General features: G+C 45.9%; 1 protein-coding gene across 1 annotated transcript in view; it reads left to right on the plus strand.

Annotated features, from left to right (window-relative positions):
• The window catches only part of TIAM2 (TIAM Rac1 associated GEF 2), a 188,576-nt gene that overhangs the window by 40,086 nt on the left and 130,266 nt on the right, over positions 1-18,224 (plus strand). The window contains 1 exon segment of the mRNA XM_042987371.1: positions 13,351-13,445. The gene's annotated coding sequence lies outside the window, so the exon portion shown is untranslated.

The following is an 18,224-nucleotide window of genomic DNA, read 5'->3' on the forward strand; positions in this document are numbered from 1 at the left end:
TTATGATGAGTTAAATGGGGAAATGATAAATAACCTAGGGTAAAGTTGCTTAAAAACATGAGGTAAATTAATTCTTAGTCTTTTAAAGGGAAATTTATGGCGGGACGATGAATGCCCTGGGGTGCTTCCCAAGAAAGCGCCTTTATTTAAACGTGTCTTTACTGCCAAGCCTGTGGTTCAGCTCGGGCTTTGAACGCATAAAAAACATTAAAAAAAATTTTTTTAAATTATTTTCTAACGTTTATTTATTCTTTTTGAGAGAGAGAGAGACAGAGTGTGAGCGGGGGAGGGGCAGAGAACAGGAGACAGAATCCGAAGCAGGCTCCAGGCTCTGAGCTGTCAGCGCAGAGCCCGACGTGGGGCTTGAACTCTGACGGGTGAGATCATGACCTGAGCCGAAGTCGGACGCTTAACCGACCGAGCTACCCAGGCGCCCAGAAAGAGTTTCTGAAAGTGTGTTTGCACATTATAGAAATGAATAGATGCACTTCGGCTTTCCAGACAGCTTTGGGGCATGTCCCTACGCAGGCTTCATCGAAATGTATAGACTCTTGTACCTGAAATAACTTTGGTTTTCTGGAGGACAGGAAGAAAGTGGAAGCAGCATTTTCAGGTGGGTTCATTCGCTTAAACTGCGGTATTCCAGAACATGTATCTGTCTGTCATTCGTGTATTGGGCACTCATTGCTCATAGAGACTTGTCCAGGCCCCCTGTTAAGAATGTTGGAGAAAGACTCACAGAACAGAGTCTGTGCCCTCGAAAAACAGGTGGGCATGTGAACAAGAGTTTCTGCGCAGGGTAGTAAGGGCTCTGACGGAGATTTGACTACGGAGCAGTGATACATCTGAAAATGGAAGTGTATCGTCCCTCGTATATGATGTTAGGGAAGATGTCTCAGAAGAACCATGGAAGTTTGTCTTGAGAATGAAGAGTGATTTGCTGTTAAAGCCGAGGGAGGGGGCGTTTTAGTCGGGAGGGGAGACAGAGGCAGTTCGGTACACAATATGCTGTGGGCTGCAGGGGGCCCCCCCGGGGGCCGGTAGGACAGGGGCTGGAAGGGTCAGTGGAGTTTTCTATGCCACGAAAAGAAGTTTGGGACTTGTAATCATCAGGAGCTTGTAATCATACTCGAAGGTTTCGGACCAGAACATGATAGGAGCAGACTCGTGCTTTAGAATTTTCCTCTGACTCGTGTGTGGAGGAGAGATTTGTGGACAGAGGAAGGACCAGAAGAAGGACAGCAGGTAACAGTAGAGGCAGGGCCAAGGTCAGCCGGTGCAGGCTGCCGAAGGGCAGGGAGGCACCTGTGAGGGAGACATTGAGGGAGGAGCCAGAAGATTTACTGAGAGCTGGATTTGGAGAGCAGACAGCGGCCACCCTGGGATAATTGATGGGCTTCTGTCTTGCGAGACTGGCCGGATCGGGGCCCGGGGTCCCGGTTCGGGAACCTAGAACTGGTATTGGGGGGCAGGATCAGGTTGGGCATAATAATTTTAGTTTGAGTCTCCTTTTCATTTTTCTTTAATTTTATTTTTTATATATTTTTAAGACTTATTTTTGTGAGAGAGAGGGAGAGGGCCAGAGAGAGGAGGGGACCAGAGGATCTGAAGCAGGCTCTGTGCTGACAGAGAGAGCCCAACACAGGGCTTGAACTCATGAACCGTGAGATGGTGACCTGAGCCAAAGTCAGTGCTCAACCAACTGAGCCGCCCAGGTGCCCCTAGTTTGGGTCTTCTTGATTTTGAGGTGGCCCATCCGGTAGGTCTGGAAGAGCCATTTACCCTGGAGCCGGGGCCGTGGCTGTCCTGAGCAGTGGTGAGAGCCATGAGGCCGCCCAGAAGGAGAATGTTGAAGGCAGAAAGAGGCGGACCAAGCTCGGGCTGAGGAACATGGTGGAGATGGGTGGAGGTGTGTGTGTGTGTGTGGGGAGGGGGGGGGGGGTTGGGAGGGAGGCGGGAATTGACAGGGGTGGGGAAGTGAAGGAATCAAATAGAGAACACACTTGGAAGCAGTTCTGTAGGGAGCATTTCTTACTTAGATTTTGTGACAGATGAAAATGTTCCTAGAGACACAATGGTCTATCGTGAGAATTAAAATCCTTGTTTCTTATTAGGGCCTAAATCAGTTTTCTTTTGTTTTTTTTTTATTCTTTTCAAGTTCATTTGTTAATTTTGAGAGAGGGAGAGAGGGAGGGAGGGAGAGAGGATCTCAAGCAAGCTGCACGCTGTTAGCACACAGAGCCGGATGCAGGACTCCATCTCACGACCTGAGCCGAAGCCAAGAGTCGGACACTTAACCGACTGAGCCACCCAGGCGCCCCAAATCGGTCTTCTTTTAGATACCACTTCTAAGTAGATATTTATCATGCCTAAAATCTGGCAAAGTTTATAAGTTAGAGGACCGTACGAAAACCCTGTAGGAGATGGCGTTATTATCCATTTGTAGTTGTCCCTGGTCCTGTCCTGGTTTCTTACGGACCAAGTGCTGTGATAGAACGGCCTGAGACTATAGCCAAGCCCGAGCTTATAGAAGTACAATAATATGTACATATATTTCCACTTCAGTTGACTTCCTCTGATTGTAAGCCCTGCTCCTCAGAGGGGCTCTGTGTGCTTAACCTGGATTTACAGACAGAAGGTGAGGCTCAAGGTCGCACCCACCGTGGCAGCTGAGGAAGAATTAGAACTGAAGGGCCTCTGGTCTCTGGGGAGCAGCGAGCTACCCCACATCCCCTTAATGAAAAGTCTGTCCTCCTTCCCTCTTCAAACGTAGCGTTTTCATGCCTGCAGCAGACACCCTTCCTTAGAAGAGAATGCTGAGACTTCCCGTAGGGCAGAGTGGGAGTGCTTCCCAACAAATACTCATTAGCACCTTTCATCCCCAAAGATGAAAGATCTTTCAGACATCAGTAATCCCCACAAAATCCCTTTGAGTCTGGGAGGTGGAAAATGCAGTGTGAATCTGGGTGGAGAAAGAGACCTGATCTACCCTAGAACCAAGATGCTGGATTTGGGGTGCGGGAGAACGCCCACAGCAAGTACGATCCCATACTGATGATGCCTTTATTATACCAGGTCCTACATAAATCCTCCTGATCCATGCTGGATCAACAGCTGATATTATTGTTGATTTGTTGATGTGGGTACAGGGATTCCAACCAAAGACATTTACTAACAACAGACTTAGTCCTGAGCTCCTGTCCATATCAGAGGTAATTTACTTTGCATGTTCGTCTTTTGCAAGAGTGTAGTGTGCTGTGACTTTAAAATATCTGCTTAAGGTTTAAACATGTTATGCTTTTTTAAAGTTTATTTTTTTATGTTTTTATTAATTTTTTTAGCGTTTATTCATTTTTTGAGAGAGGAGAGTGTGAGCAGGGGAGGGGCAGAGAGAGAGAGAAGGAGACACAGAATCTGAAGCAGGGTCCAGGCTCTGAGCTGCCAACCCAAAGCCTGATGTGGGGCTCGAACCCACAAGTGGTGAGATCACGACCTGAGCTGAAGTCGGACGCTCAACTGACTGAGCCACCCAGGCACCCCGAAACATATTACATGTTAATGTAGGGATAACTTTATTAATGTTCTCTCTTTTGAAGATAATATTTTTTTTGGCCAATAATAGCTTTTCAATTTATTATCAACAAGCCTTTTCCTTATATGTTTATTAAGTTCTTCCTAAGGGACAAAGATGTGGCTAGTTCCTAAACTGTGATTGATATACTTCTGACTTGAGAGCAAATCCAAGTACTATTCAAACTAGTAGATTCTCTGAGAGTTGCCTGTAGAGCTGGGGATGGGGTCCCCAGTGTTCACCTCATGACCAGGGCCTTGGTGGGGGGCGGGTTCGAGGGTGGAGGGGAGGCTGGTGGAACGGTGAGAGAGAATCGGATCTCAGAGCAGCTCCGGGCAAGGACAGTGGGGTGCAGGAGTTATTAATAGTGGCTGGTTGGAGGGGGCTTAAGAGGCCGAAGGAGGTGGCGCCTTCGCTCTGGGCCCTGACCTGCGTTTGTCGCCGTCCTTCCCCACCTCCTCTCCATTTGCAGCCACTTTCCCACTGAAGTTTTCGTTTTTCATCCTCATGAAATAGGCAATAAAATACCCTTGGGAAATATGCTGCTAATTCCATGCTGAAGTAATTACAATGAAAGGTCTGAAATACTGTCAGCGTAGGGAAGTTCTGTGGTTACGGTTGTTTAGGGATGTACAGAGAGGTTAGATGTAGTAAGTAATTGGAGGCTAGTTGGTGCGGACTCTGATTCGGGCCCGAGAGAGGGTGGAGGTTGAATGCCGAATGGACTGCTGCAGGGAGAGCAAAGTCCGGAAGACATAACGTGGCAACGCCTTCAGTCACGTCCAACTACTGGGTATTTGAAATCCCCCCAAACTCTTTTTTAATTTTGCACACACAGTGTTCACATTTAATACATTTGCCATAACGTATGCTGATTTCTTAACAATTCCCTTAGTACATGGGGCTCAGAGCACAGGTGGCGGTTAATTCTACAAACTCCGAAAGCATGCCGAGTCCCTTTCTTCATGATAGATCATTTGTTTTTAAAGAATAGCAATCCTGGGGCGCCTGGCTGGCTCAGTTGCTGGACCATGTGACTCTTGATTTCGGGATCGTGGGTTTGAGCCCCGCGTTGGGTGTAGAGATTTCTTAAAAAAAAAAAAAAAAAAAAAAAAAAAAAAAAGTTAAAAAAGAAAAACCACAATCGTATAGGCTTAGTCTTAACACTAAACTCAGAAATAGCCCTGTGGTCCATAACCTGCCCCTTCAGAAGGCTCCCTTGCTTGTCTGTGATTGGGAAGGGCCTCAATGCCCTAATTAATTTAATTACTATTATTTTAGACTATGGAAACAGTATCAGAATATTACGATAGATCAGGAAACACAACGGTTTTTGGGTCTAACTGTGCAAGTGTCTCAATTCACATTTTCTTTTCAACTTAAAACTTAGCTACCTACTCACACGCAGTTCCTAGAGAAATATTTTTTGAAAAATGTTTTACGGTGTTTGTTAGTAACGGACATTCAGGCCTGGCCTTGGCATTACTGAGTCATCTTGCTAGTCTTGCGCTAGTTAAAAATAATTCCGAGTTTTTATTAGGGCTGTTCCCTGTGGAAGAAAGCCTGCATTTATTTCTGCTTTACAGAAACCAGGACAAGAAGAGAGAACTAACATTGTTTAACCTTTCTGAACTTGGACCAGGCCCTATGTCAGGTAATTTAAAGATGTTTTCTCATTTTGTTTTCACGACAGTCCGGGAAAGGTGGGTGCAATCCTTTCCATTTCACGTGGAGGGAAGTCAGGTTTAGAGAGGTGGGTGTATGACCGAGGGGTAGGTCCGGGCTTTGTTCTGAACTCGTTGCCGCGTACTCCGGCGTTCTTGGGACTGAGCTCTTTTCTATTTTGCAAACATACTCTGGGATTTCCGGTTTATTTTCATTATATGAGCCCCTTGATGTTAATGCTCATTCAGGACAGGTGGATGGTGCTGGTCTGGTGTCAGCCAGAGGGACTGACTGGCCGCTGGCCTATGACTTCTCTCCCAAGTCGTCTTACAACTGAAGCCCAAGTGACAGCTCAGACTTGAGGGGTGTCTGTCACGGGGTGTCCTGATCTGCTTCTCTGTACTCACTCACTTCCCCCTGCACTGTATCACGCTCGACTCGATGCTTGTCCATGCCGTCCGGGCCTCAGGTCCTGGTCTCTCCTTCATTTGTGCTGTCTTCCTCTTCTCACGAGAATGCAGCGCCTCCCTGCTTCCTCACGTACGTGTCGGACGATTCCTCAAGGCCAGGTCCACCAGCAAGGCTGCCCTGTTCTGCCTGGCCTGGCCTTGCGTTGTCCTCGTCCAAACTCCCAGCCTGGTTCTGGAGGGAGTCACCCCGGGCCATCTTTCTTGATCCCAACCTGCTCTTGTCTGCGGCTGTAGAATCCACCTTTTATCTCTGGAAATAGATTCTCGGCATCCTCCAATCCTTTTTAAAAAGTTCTGTGGTTTGTTTCATTGTAGAGGTTGATGTTCTCTTGTAGTTGTGTTTTGTTTTCTTCTCCTTTTAAGCTGTATCCAAACTGCATCCCCCTCTGGTTGGGGGGTTGATGATGTTGGTGGCTTTGCTGCTGAAAATGTCTGCTTTGGGTGGATTTAATGGATTTTTTTTTTTTTTTGGTGTTTTTTTGTTTTGTTTGTGTTTTGAAAACCAGGGGAAGGTTCCGGCATTCTTTTTCACAGCACCGTCTTCTCTCCTCCCAGATGGCCGGTTTGTCTTGCGTCTTTATATACTTTATAATGTCTTTATTGTCTTTTCTTCTACTAGCCCTAGGCCCTTTGATAAGTGGTGCTGTGCCCGATTCGTTCGCACATCATGCATTCACAGTGCCCGGCACAGCACCTTGCTGTCAATAGGGACCTAAATGTTCCTAAATGTAAAATGGACTATGTCAGTCAGTACACAGCTGGAGGTTTCAGATGTGTCTGGCGTGAACCTGGAGGTTGAGTTTCTATGGATTCTAGGATTTGCTTTGTTTAAAAAGTTTCTGGTGTCGGTTTGCTCCTTGGGTCGTTTTGATTTGCCCCATAACCTAGGATGAAGCAGCAATAGCTCTTGGCCCACCGGCATGCCAACATAGGCTCCTTTCTGTGCAAGTAGCTGATGAATCCAAAACCAAAATGGTGCCCTGCCAAGCGTTTCTCTCACCTTCCAGAAAGACACCACGATCTGTGCTGTGGCCGTCAGGTTTGTATTTGTTACCATTGTTCCCAACCGTATCTCTGGTTTCCATACCATTGCCACAGGGCCCACAAGAGCCTTGCTTCTCTGGGGGCTGCTACCTTTTTATCCCACTTGCGTTGTCTGTCAGTGGGAGGACATTAGCACGTCTGGGAAGGGCGTCTCAAGGAGAACCTGCTACAAAACCTACACGTTCTTTAATTTCAGAAGTAAAAGTACCCACTTTGAGGGCAAGGTGCGTAGCCACAGGCGTTTGCTTTCCACAGTGTTTGACTTTGGACAGAAGCTTAGGTGAAAACAACATGGCCTCTTCAAGTGTCAAGTGTGGCTGGTGACATTAAATGCTGTGTGTTATGTTGCTATAAAAATAGCATCTGAAGTAGTGTTTCATGCCCTGACCAACACCCCCAGCCTTGGGACGAATCTGTGAGATGTAACAGTTAAAGCAGTCTTGGAATGAGCCTTGCTTGGGGCAGAGCTGATGCTCTGTTGGTGGGTTCTACAGCACAGACTTTCTCGGCCGAGCTCGTGATTTTGAACTCATTGTTTCCTGGAGGTCTCCAGGGAGGGGGCCCGTAAGAAGATGTTTCTTTGTCCGTTGAGACACTAGCTTGTGCTCTGTATCTGGGCATCTTTGGGAAGTTTAGGCAGATGAAATGTTTTATTTATTTAATTTATTTATTTTGAGAGAGAGAGATAGCATATCCCAAGCAGCCTCAGCTTTGTCAGTGGGGAGCCCCCCGGGAGGCTCCAACTCAGGAACCATGAGATCATGACCTGAGCTGAAATCAAGGGTCAGAGGCTTAGCTGACTGGGACACCCAGGCCCCCCAGGAAGATGAAATATTTTAGTCATCTGCAGTGGGACCTAAATGTCTACAGGAGCCTGTGTGGCAGTCTGTAGTATTAGAGCATGTGGGAACAAATCTTTGCACAGGTTGTTTAAACCCAAGCATTCTTGAATCACCTGCCACTGAATGTCAAAATCACTTACACTACCGTTTGCTCATTCCTTCCTTCTTCCTTCACTCATTTTCCCTCATAGTCACTCAGTGGTTATTTAAGACACCAACACTGAAATCATCGTCTTTTGTCTTGGCAAAGGGTCAGAATAGGATCCTCAGTGTCCTTGCATGTGTCGGAAAATATGGTGATAAGTGTCAGGTAAATATAGGGATCAAGGAACCCAAATACAATGCCAGATACATGCTCCGCCAGGTCTTCAGGTCAAGGGCTCCAGGAAAACCAGATGGAAATTGATGGCCTCTTCTGACCTGGCCTTGGAAATCCCGTAGTGTCAACTCTGCTGTATTCTTAGTAGGTTGAAGTAGATTCAAGGGGAGGGGGCTTAGACTGGTCGCCCCACCCCGCCCTGTAGCAGGAGCGTCAAAGAATATGTACACATGTTTTAAAACATCTGTGGAATCCTAGTGGAGAAAGATCCCATGTCGCCGTACCAGGGACACTGAATATAGGTAATTTTTATGATGTGGGCATATATTACTGAATTTAGATCTGTCCTTTTTTAAATGTTTATTTATTGAGAGAGACAGAGCATTAGCAGGGGAGCGGCAGAGAGGGAGACGCAGAATCCGAAGCAGGCTTCAGGCTCCCAGCTGTCGGCACAGAGCCCGACGCGGGGTTCGAACCTACAAACTCTGAGATCGTGACCTGAGCCAAAGTCAGACGCTTAACCGACTGAGCCACCCAGGCGCCCCGGATTTGGATCTGTCTTGAAGGCTGGACACAGGACCACTCCTGTGTGCTTCCCCACTACCTTACCCCTCTGGACCATGCTGTCCCCACAGTGTTTTGTGGCTTCTGACTTACTTGGTTATAGGCTGTGCAAGAATGTGAGGCTCCCAGTCAACATCATATTCCCAACGCTTAGCATAGTTCCTGGAACACAGTAGATGATCAACAAATACTCCTTGAACTGAAATAACCAACTTAATAAATGCCCTGCATGTCAGGCACTTGAGTCAACTTTTGCATCCTTAATTTTTTTCCCCGGACACATAAGCTTTTTGGGAATCCTCGGGAAGGATTATTCTAAACAGAAACCAGTCTAGGAGATACAGTGGCCCAAGTGGGCACATCCTGTCCTTCCAGCTGTCCATTGATTTTTTTGTTTTTGTTTTTGTTTTTGGTGTTTCACATGAGCCGTTTTATAAATAACCAGGACCTTTTCGTAACTTGGTTCATAATAAGCAGTAAACGTACGCTGAGTGTGTGCAGAAGTCTGTCATTTGGGGAGGATAGCCTGAAACTTCTTTTTTCATTTTAATTAGTCCTCCCTTTGTCAGAAATGATGGATTCTCGAACATTCTCTAGTCTGCTGGGCGACTGTACTGTCTCTTTCTGTTAAGAGCAGCATCTGATTCCATTAGTTCTTTGTGCAGGAACAGTGTGCTAATGTCAGCGTGGCCGGGAGGTGGGGGGAGTTGTCATGGAATGAAGGCTTATGACGTCCGGTCTCACCTACTGCCCCGGAGTGAGAGCCACACAGTGGTTTGTTCGTCATGTCTCTGAAGTCTCTGTGGGCGGAGAGACTGGGACAACAGTCTGTCTACCTGTGAGCGGAGGTCTGGGGCTGGGGGGGGGGGGCAGGCAGATGGCACAGACCTGGCTCCTGTGACGGGTTAATAGACTTTCACATCTTGTTCCCAGCCCCTTTTTCTCTCCTGGAAACCTTCCCACTGTCCTGTTTTACCGCAGACATCGGGTCTCTGAATTGATAAGCCGCCTAGCCGATAGCAAGGCTAAACCCAGAGATGTTAAAACATTTTTTTTTTTTTGGTTTTGTTTTGTTCGGGGAGATGGTGGTTTCAGAGGGGATTTCGTTTGACGAAGGGGTGGATTTTAGAAATTTCTCAGTGACAGCTGCGTTGTTTTTACGTCGTTGGAGAGGGGAGCCCATTTTAAGGGCACAGGTTAAGCGGTGGTAACTTTGTCTTCTTTAGCAATTTCTGGTTGAAGCAGCGCAAGTTTTGTGAACACCGGGCACTGTGACTCAGCCCAGGGCTTGACTGTAAGTTCGTAGGTTGGTTAACGTGGTAGCATTCTTCAGGTGTGGCCTTCCTTTATTTTTAACGAGGATGTGGCCAAGGGTCCAGTTACTTTCAGCTCTTCGGGAAGGTGTGGGGGGAGAATCTGCAGCACTGGAAACCCGAACGGCTTTTCCTCACACAACTCAAGGGAGAAGAACGCAAAACCTACTCGCGTTGAATTAAAATGATGTCAGGGCGGCAAGCAGGCGGGCGGCTCGGGGGCTCCAGGACTGGCTGGGGTTCATGCCAAAAAGAGCATGGGTGAAATCTGTTGATTGATGACTCTGTCCACACGTGGTACCTGTGTGCTGTTACAGATATAACACACTCTTTGTATAACCGAAAACGCGAAATTGCTAGAGTTTTATTGTAGACGTAGGTTACCTAGCACTGCCTTGAATCTCGTAGACTTAAATACACAAAGGGCCCTGTTAGACCTGCAGTCATGAGCTGTCACAGTACCTGTCCCATCCTAAACGTGGCATCCTAAACGTGGCATCCTAAACGTGGCATCTAAAGTTAGCAGCTAAAAACCATCTATGCTATTTTTTTTTTAAGTTTTTATTTAAGTCATCTCTGTACCCACTGTGGGGCTCAAACTCACAACCTCAAGGTGGAGTCACCTGCTCTTCTGACTACGCCAGCCAGGCACCCGAACCCATCTACACTATTCACAAAACATCCACTTGTTGAAAATGGGTTGCAGGAGGGTTTCTCTGTTGCAGTCCGGAGGCAGAATTGCTTCTGGAGGAAACTTCAGGCTTTGCTCGATAGACCATCAGCTGATAGGATGAGGCCCACCGCATTAAGGAGGGTAATCTGCTTTACTGAGAGTCTACTGATTTCGTGCGAATCACGTCTAAAACAGTACTTTTATGGCAATGTCTAGACTGGTGTTTGACCACAGGACTGTGCACGATGACCCAGCCAGGCTGACACATGACATTCACTATCAGAGTGGTTAAGCTGCTACTCACCCTTTTGTATGTAATTTAGGTCATGGTGATGTGACGGAAATGCAGGCTGGTTTAAAAATTAAATCGTGTTGTATTAATAGTGTGATGCATCCATCGACCCATCGGTCATATGTCTCTCGGGCACCCATGTGTAAGGCACTATGCTAGACATCAGGAAAGATGAACCTTTCCCTTTGAAAGCAATCAAAATCTGGTAAAGGAGGCAGACGAGTGAAAGATCACTGCAGTGCCGTTGCCTCAATTAGATGGAGTGGCGAGGTAAACGAGGGAGTGCTAGTGTCTCATGTCTCGGGGAGGAAGGTAGAAGGTTGGGGAAGGCTTCACAGAAGAGGAGACACTTAGGGTCTTGAGGGATAATTAGGAGTTTTCCAGGAAAGCATTCCTAACAGGGCACAGTAAGTGCAAAGGCGTGGGGAATAAAACCCCACACTCATGAAATGACAAAGTATTCAGAATAAATGTATGGAAAGCTTCCTTGCATAATCGGTGCTGGAGGCTCAATATCTTATTATCATTGGGAAAATGTAAATGTGACAGATATTATATTTTATAGTTTCTTGGTTAGTAAATAACCATCTAGTAAAATATGACAGTAAAATATGACAGTTCTTGGCTTAAAAAATTGTCAGTCTAATCTATTTAGATGGAGTCCACTGCAGCTTGTTCAATTTTCCGTTCTTACCATTTAAAGATATTTTCTTGTCCATACTGGGTTAATTCCACAGTGAATTAAGAATTTGGGATGCTTGGCTGGCTCTGTCGGTAGAGCATGTGACTGCTGATCACATGACTTTGAGCCCCATGATGAGCGTGGAGATTACTTAAATGAAAATGAAAAAAGTTAGGCTTATATAGGATTTACCTTACGAGGCAGGCATTCTTGACCAAGTATATCAGATTTCTATAAATTTTCTCTGAACCAGTTAGGTCAGTTTGGGCACGTCAGCCTACCTCTTAGCTTTAAATTTTCACCTGTAAAGGGCAAGAGTTTGGGCTGGTTTTTAGAGGTCCACCCATAAGATATTCAAAGAACCTATAAATGAAAATTGTTCTCTCTCCTGTGTCCAGTCATAGAGGTGTGTTTCTATAGCTTGAATCATTGTGATAATTGCACCGTTCCCAGTAGCAACTGTTTACAGTGGAAGTTCTTTATTGTCACTTCGACTGAGCATTTCATGTTTCAGCCCCTTAATTGAGTATTTTATGTGCATGATCCCATTCAATACTTAGAATAACCCTGCAAAGCAGATAATATTTCCACTTTATAGTTGAAGAAACCAGAGGCTCAGGCAATTGAAATAACCAGGCTAGGCTTGCTCAGGTGGTAATGGGGAAGCTGGGCGTGGGGGGTGAACCCCAATCTTTTGGCTCCAAAGCCTGCATTCTTTATGAAGGATGTAACTCACAGTACACAATTATTAGCATAATGTAGTATTTTACGACCATAGCTGAGGTGAAATATCTTGTAAGAAGACAAGTCTCACTCTCTGAAAGCAATCCGTTTAACATTTTAAAAAAAATGAAAGAAAAGAGAAGTACTTTCTGGTATGTTGACTAATAGGGCCATGAATTTTAATATATCATTGGGCAGCGCATCGAACAACAGAAGAAGGTAGTATTCTCCACAGTAAGAGAGGACCCAGAAGCCACCTGCTTCATAAGTAACTCAACTCTCATTCTTTGATTCAACCCACTTGCATTTGGATTCTGCCCCACAGTCCGTGATGACTGTCTCTGACACGTTGGTTCTTGTTAAGGTCTTGACTGGTCCCTCTGCCTGGCAGACTGTTTCCCTCAGCTTGAAATAGCACTGGGATTGCAGCCTAGTTGCCTTCTCAGAGAGCCATTTCCTGACCTTCCAATTTAAATTAGCTACTTCATCCTGTTTAGATGTCTGCATTGTACATATCACTCTAGATATATTTCGTGTTTGTTCATTTGTTTTGGATGTTTTCTTCTACTTGAATAAAGATCAGTGAGAGCAGAGACCTTTCTCTTTTACTACTCTGCCCCCGGCCCTGGAGTTGTGGTTTGATCACAGTAGGCTTTATCTGGCTATTTGGTCATACATCTGTCTGTCCATCTGTCTATTTTTCTTCTTCTGTCTGCTCTTTCTCCCCTCTCTCCATCTATCTATCTATCTCTAAAATGGCTTGGCCATGTGGAGTTCTAGCAAATCTGCTTCTCCAATCAGGTTGTGGGAAGACCCTCCTTTTTTTTTTTTTTTTTTTTTTTTAACATTTATTTATTTTTGAGACAGAGAGAGACAGAGCGTGAACGGGGGAGGGGCAGAGAGAGAGGGAGACACAGAATCGGAAGCAGGCTCCAGGCTCTGAGCCATCAGCCCAGAGCCCGACTCGGGGCTCGAACTCACAGACCGTGAGATCGTGACCTGAGCTGAAGTCGGACGCTCAACCGACTGAGCCACCCAGGCGCCCCTACCCTCCTATCTGCTTTATCGTTAACCACTTCACTTTTGAGTTGTTTTTGGCTTTTTTTTTCCTAGTTGCTCCCTTTTTATATCAAGCCCAATTACAAATTATAATAAATTGTTTCTAATCACCTCTTTTTGTTTCCCTTGCCAGGGCTCTGTGCTTGAATTACAAAGGAACCTCTTCAGCCAGCTCATTCTGGATGAATGAATGATTAACACTAAGTGTCGTTCACCCTCCTTCCAGTGGTAAGTTCAAGGCACTTGTGCACCTTGAAGGTGTTCATGTATGTCAGTTGTGGGTCTGTTTCCCGTGGAGCTCTGTTTAGTGCTCTTTGTGTGTGGACCTGGGTGGGGAGAGCCAAAGTGGATTCCTCACGTTCCGGTTGGAAATTGGATTTCCTGTGGGCAGTGGTGCATTCAGTCTGAGCGGCTTATTATAAACACGCTTTAATTAGATGCACTGGATGATCCTGTCTCTCTCTGGGATTCCGTATCCCCATCTTCTCTGGGAACTTAGGTGGCAGAGTTGCAGCCTGGCAGGTGTTCAGTTCCGTCTCTTTATGTATCAGATAGGTACAGCACCCACTTGAACTCCCAATGAAACAGGCTAGCCTGCTGAAGAACAGATCTGGAGTATATAATTCATAGCTGGAGTCGTAAGATCAGGTGAGCTCAGGAAAGTTGGACATGAGGCCACTGAGGGGAGGGGAGGTTCCCGTTGTGCTAAGTCTCTTCCATTCTGCCTGGGGTGTTTTACTAGTCGATGTCTTGGTGTTTCAGCATAAGTACTAAAGCAGAAAACTGAACAGTTCCCAGAGCAGTGTTTGGAGTGGTTGCCGGTCCTTCCCCGGACACGCTGGCAGGGTCTACAGTTCATGCTTAACTTGGCTGAAATTCACAGACGCGAGCGCCAGCTCTGTCAGAGGCAGCTGGTCCCATCCTTCCGGTGCCGCTTCACACCGTTGGGATCTCAACTCACGGTGTTGCCTCTGAGAGATCGTCTCTGTCCACCCAGTCTGAAGTGGCCACCTATTTTATTTCCCTGCAAAGTGCTTGTCGTGCGTGATAGTTTTCTGTCTCGTGTATCTACCTGCTTGCTGTTGAGCCTTCTTGTCACCGGAGCGGAAGCTCCATGAGGTCAGAACCCTTGTCGGTCTTGCTCGCCATGTAGCTCCACGGCTCAGACCGTGTCTAGTGCACAACAGACGCTTTCTGCCTGAATTATATGATGAGCTCAGCCGTGAAGTGCGGCTCACTGTGTAAGTCACTCAGTGTCATACGATGAGAAAGTTGTTGGCACTGGAGGAGATTTTGAAGATTCACTTTGTCTACTTGGTAGCTATTTTTATTTTAAAGTTTATTTTAAGGCAGAGAGTGTATGTGTGCACGCGTGAGCAGGGAAGGGGAAGAGAGAGAGGGAATCCCAAGCAGACTCTCTGCTGTCAGCATGGAGCCCGATGCGGGGCTCGAACTCACAACCGAAATCCAGAGTCAGATGCTTAAGCAGCTGAGCCACGTAGGCGCCCCAGGAGCTGTTTTTAAATGTGAATTATTCTCTCACAGAATTGCCAAGTTTAACGTTATCTTCTGCATAAAAAGGAAGTTTTGTAGTGTTTTGAGTTTATTTGCAATTAGAGCACTTATTAAAGTTAGGAATTTGGGGGCATCTGGGTGGCTCAATTGGTTAAGTGTCCAACTCTTGATTTCTGCTCAGGTCTTGATCTCGCGGTCTGTGGGATCGAGCCCCGCGTTGGGCTCTGTGCTGGCAGTGAGGAACCTGCTTGGGATTCTCTCTCCCCCTCTCTTTGTCCCTCTCCTGCTTGTGTACACTCTCTCAAAATAAGTGAATTTTAAAAACTGGTGCTTTAAAGTTAGGAATTTAGATGATGTTTGGTAACTTTTGTGTTAACTAACCTTTATATTTTCTATATTAGAATATTTATGTATGTATGTATGTGTTTATTTATTTACTTACTTACCTACTTATCTGGGGGAGGAGAGAGGCAGAGAGAGGGAGAGAGAGAATCCCAAGCAGGCTCCATGATGTTAGCGCAGAGCCTGATGCAGGGCTTGAACTCATAAACCGTGAGATCATGACCTGAGCCAAAATCAAGAGTCGGACACATAATCAACTGAACCACCTCGGTGCTCCTACGTTAGAATATTTAAAAGGAATATCTGATTAGCCTTTGAGACTGTTTCATTTATGCTTTACTGAAGTGCAGTTGCCAGGACTGAAATACACCTACTTGAAAAGCCTAAGGTTTAGATTTTTTTTTTTTTTTTGGAGACAGTTTGCCTGTTGAGTTTTTTGAATCCTGTCTCTCACATTTGCTGGCTCCGTGACCTTGGGCAGGTTATTTAAGTTTGGTGCCTCAGTTTCTTCTTCTGTAAAATGGGGGTAATAAGAGCATTTTCCTCATGTGATTGTGATTAAGGACGTTGATATATGTGTTATATAGATTCCTGCTATTTTAGGGGTGGCTGAGTGGCTCAGTCAGTTAAGCGTCAGACTTCAGCTCAGGTCACGATCTCGCGGTCCATGAGTTCGAGCCGCACGTCGGGCTCTGTGCTGACAGCTCGGAGCCTGGACCCTGCTTCGGATTCTGTGTCTCCTTCTCTCTCTGCCCCTCCCCCACTCGTGCTCTGTCTCTCTCTACCAAAAATAAGTAAAATGTAAAACACTTAAAAAAAATTTCTGCTATTTAGTGTATACTCAGGATTTTATATATTAGGTACATCAACTGGATTTGAAAATAATGTATTTGGATTCTGCTCCTAAAGTGGAGACAGGACTTTGAGCATTTGCTTCACATGTTGACATCCCTGAGTCAACAGAAAGAAAAGGCTTAATTATAATTGTTAATAACTTTAGTTATCATAGCGATAAATCACAAATATGCCATTTTCCATATGGCTAGCAATATTGTTGTCTCTTTGGTGCCAGACTGACTTGGTTTGAGTTCTCTAGTTGTGCTTGTTTCGTGACCCTCAGCAAATGACTCGACTGTGCCTAACTTCACTTTCTCCATGTGCAAAGTAGTGCTGATAATACAAATCAAAAAAGATTGCTATGGGAATTAAATATGAAAATACATGTAACATTTGGGCACAGGGCTTCGTGATTTTTCATTTCCTACTTTCTTCATCTGGACAACAGTGATCATGGTTAGGAATGGTTAGGAGTGTGTATTTTGTTTATTTAGAAAAAAATTTAATGTTTATTTATTTTTGAGAGAGAGAGAGAGACAGAGACAGAGACAGAGTGTGGGCGTGGGGAGGGGCAGAGAAAGAGGCAGACATAGAATCCAAAGCAGGCTCCAGGCTCTGAGCTGTCAGCACAGAGCCCGATGTGGGGCTCGAACCCACAAGCCACGAGATCATGACCTGAGCCGGTGCCATCCAGACACCCCTATTTATTTATTTTTTAAATTAATTAATTAATTAATTAATTTAGAGAGAGAGAGTGTGTGTGTATGTGAACAAAGGAGCAGCAGAGAGATGGGGAGAGAGAGAATCCCAAGTAGGCTCCACATTGTCAATGCAGAGCCCAATGCGTGGCCCAAGCCAAGAGTTGGATGCTTAACTGACTGAGCCACCCAGGTGCACCAGGAGTGTTTAGAAATAGTGTCCTGGGCACCTGGGTGGCTCAGTCGGTTAAGCATCTGACTCTTGATTTCAGCTTAGGTCATGATCTTGTGGTTTATGACCTGGATCCCGGCATCGGGCTCTGCCCTCACAGCACAGAGTCTGCTTGGGATTCTCTCTCCTCTCTCCTGCTTGCATGCTCTCTCTCTCAAAATAAATCGATAAACTTAAAAAAAAACAAACAGTGTCCTGTTCGTGATGATGAAGGGAACAGAATATTTAGCATAGAAAATATTAAGTTTATTTTTTATTTTCATTTTTTAAATTTTTTAATGTTTATTAATTTTTGGGAGAGAGGGAAACAGAGACAGAGCGTGAGCGAGGGAGGGGCAGAGAGAGAGAGACACAGAATCCAAACCAGGTTCTGTCAGCACAGAGACTGATGCAGGGCTTGAATCCATGAACCGTGAGATCATGACTTGAGCCAAAGTTGGCTGCTCAACCGACTGACCCAGGCGCCCTGAAAATATTGTTTAGTGGGGAGCATAATATTGCCCTTGAGAGTGAGCCATGTGTGCAGCGAGCAGGGGCAGTGAGACACTAGGGCCAGTGAATAGAAGGAAACTTAGGAGCTGGGGGAAAACGGGCGGGCAGCCTGTACAGTAGTGAACTTCCCAGGGCAGATATGGGTCCAGAGGCTGCTGGACTGTAGATCAAGATTCCCGGAGAAAGGATTCCTCGCTCCCCAGGAAGGGGGCTGCCGTGGCCTGTATGTCCTGTTCCAACTCCTCTTCGGTATAAATGGCCCCGTCCAGAATCCTGCGTGTACATCTGGTCATCTGGGCCGGTTGGTTGTATGGAGCCATACGTCCCTGGAGACCCAGGATTTAGCTCTCTGAGGTCAGAGAGTTGGGACTGCTGATTGCTTTCTTTTAAAACACCTTTCAGGATTTAAAATCTTCCTGTTTGTGTTTATCATTTGAATCAGAGGTTGCAAACTGGTGGGCTTCTGGCTGCTTCTGGGCTGTGGGTGAGCTTTGTTGGGCCTGCAAAACGCATCCCTGACAAGGGTCTTAAGGATATTTAGGTTAGTTGCCTACCTTTATTTTTTATTACTATTATTTTAAATGTTTACCTATTAATTTTGGGAGAGAGAGAGAGAGAGAGCAGGGGAGGGGCAGAGAGAGGGAGGGAGAATCCCAGGCAACCTCCGTGGTGTCAGAGCAGAGCCTCGATGCTGGGCTCGATTTCACAAACTGCAAGATCACGACCTAAACTGAAATCAAGAGCCAAACGCTCCACTGACTGAGCCACCAGGTGCCCCAGTTGCCTACCTGGAGAAAGCGAAAATTTTAGCTAAAAGCAACATGTTCAGTGTTCCTTTAAAACGCGGTTTCACCGGGCAGCACGGCGATGTGCATCCCAGGTGGCAATGGA

The sequence above is a fragment of the Panthera tigris genome, chromosome B2 (genome assembly GCF_018350195.1).
Source record: "Panthera tigris isolate Pti1 chromosome B2, P.tigris_Pti1_mat1.1, whole genome shotgun sequence".
NCBI lineage: Eukaryota > Metazoa > Chordata > Mammalia > Carnivora > Felidae > Panthera > Panthera tigris.